This window comes from Syngnathus scovelli, chromosome 6, assembly GCF_024217435.2.
Source record: "Syngnathus scovelli strain Florida chromosome 6, RoL_Ssco_1.2, whole genome shotgun sequence".
Taxonomy (NCBI): domain Eukaryota; kingdom Metazoa; phylum Chordata; class Actinopteri; order Syngnathiformes; family Syngnathidae; genus Syngnathus; species Syngnathus scovelli.
In genome coordinates, this window is record NC_090852.1 from 8,642,815 (window position 1) to 8,645,000 (window position 2,186).

The 2,186-nt window shown below is 41.2% G+C and overlaps 1 long non-coding RNA gene across 1 annotated transcript in view; it reads right to left on the minus strand.

Annotated features, from left to right (window-relative positions):
- Nucleotides 1-1,310: 1,310 nt before the first annotated feature.
- The window catches only part of LOC125971009 (uncharacterized), a 2,362-nt gene continuing 1,486 nt past the window's right edge, over nt 1,311-2,186 (minus strand). The window contains exon 3 of the long non-coding RNA XR_011087023.1: nt 1,311-2,186. This exon is cut by the window's right edge and continues 43 nt beyond it. This is a non-coding gene — a long non-coding RNA (uncharacterized lncRNA).

Consider the following 2,186-nt stretch of genomic DNA (forward strand, 5'->3'; position numbering starts at 1 on the left):
TCAAATCAGTGAGCTGTAACCCGGTTATAATGAGGAGCCACAGTCCAATCATTGATGTTCATTCATGAGCAGGCTGGCAAACAGAGGAGCGGTGCGACATCTGGCTTCAGAATCGGCCTTTTGAGTACAAAATGAAAGTCAAAAATGCTCAAAATAGAAAGGCATGGATTGGTGACGGTTGCTTTACCGAGAGACTAAATGCGTTTTAATAGTCACCCTGTGTGATGTGTTTATCCCAATTAAAGCGTGACACATACGTCACATTTTTGAATGGGGAAATGCTTTCAGGTCTCAGAGAAAATTACCAGAGCAGCTCTCATCGTCGCTCTTATTGATTAAAGTGAAGAAGTCTCCAGAGATTCAGACAGGTTCCCAAAGTGGCCCTTATTAAAGCTTCATGAATGCACGGTGACATGTCCACACGCTGTTCTTGTTATCGGATTATCTTTTGCCAATGAGTGGAAAGCGCCCTATAAATTGGATGATGAAATGCAGAAAATATCTGATCAGGATTTAGTCCACTTCACTCCCTAAATGTTCATGCGGAGTGGCAAAGTTGACTCGTCTGCTCAACACCTATTACATTAGGTACATGAACAAGTGTGCGTGTGTGTGCGCGTGTCTGTCTTGTCCAGTAATTTCAAAATGAAGGCCACAAGGCTGTTCCAGCATTATTTTTCAGGTGTGCCGTTCATCTGTGACTTCTCTTAGCACCTTTTCTGCTTGGCATATTACGACGGAGAAATGGTACCATCTGTGTGTGTGTGTGTGTCATCTGCATGTGTGCACGCTGAAGTCAACCTGCAGAAGGAGGAGATCCATTCTCTCATCAAATATTCACCAGCGAGGCTCCCAGCAGCCTGCTGCTGCTTTGGCCCTGCTATGGCTGCCTGATGGATGCATTCACGCTCAGAATATGCCACAAGAGGCCATTTTTTATGTATATTTTGCTTTCAAATTGTATACAGTTTGTCTTCCAGTGCTCTTCTTTACATCGTATATACATAAGACGAGGCATATGATGCCTATTTCCCCTTCCAGGAAGAAAGAAAGAAAGAAAGAAAGAAAGAAAGAAAGAAAGAAAGAAAGAAAGAAAGAAAGAAAGAAAGAAAGAAAGAAAGAAAGAAAGAAAGAAAGAAAGAAAGAAAGAAAGAAAGAAAGAAAGAAAGAAAGAAAGAAAGAAAGAAAAGCCTTATTAGGAGGGCTTATTACGTGTGGCCCAGCCACACACACCTATCATATTGTATTGGTATTAACTTTTCCGCTTCCGAAATCAAACCTTACACGCTAATCTTGAGTGTTAGGTGATGTATTACATTTGAGACGAATCTGGAACAGCTTTGTGGCCACTTAATGAGCATTAGCGTGCTTCTGCAAAGATTTGGATGGATATTTCTGCAGATGCCTTTAAGGACGTGTGGGGGAAAAAAAACCTTTTTAACGTGTATAATCAAATCACTCACATAAATCCTTGCATTTGCCTTTAGAGTTCCTCTAATTTTCACTGCTTCCAAGGAGCATTAAAATGATTTGATTTTATTAGGTGAGAAACATTATTTGTGTGGTATAAGCATCCAGTTTATTTTCATGTATACATTTTTTTATGCATTAATTATTCATATTTTATTTTTTTTAACCTGAAGGTATGAAATTACAGCACTAATTACAAACTAGATCAGGCCAAATTACAGCAAAGCATTTAACAGTACCGAGAAAAATTACCTCGTTTGCCTTGCTAATCTACCACTGAAGAGCTCTGAGATTCAAAGTTTGGAACATGAATGATGAACATTTGCCAAATTCTGAGAAGACGTCATCTGACATGGAACATGTCATTTGCCATGATTTCATCTGTTGGTGTATTACTGATCAGTTGCAGCTGTTGACGTTACGAGTGATGTAATGGCAATGATGCAGGGATGAGGAAAAAAGGACGGGATTAGCGAGGACTGGAAAACCACACCCCCTCCGGACAGAGTCACAAGAGTAGTGATTACACCCAGATTAATCGCACGGGCTACATCACACACACACACACACGCACACACGCACACACACACACGCACGCACGCACACACGCACACACACACACACACACACACACACATTCTGCTACGCATCTTCTGCAGATTACGAGTCATCTGAGGAGAAAGCTCGATGCGTGTCGGGGAACTTTTGAGCGTTGT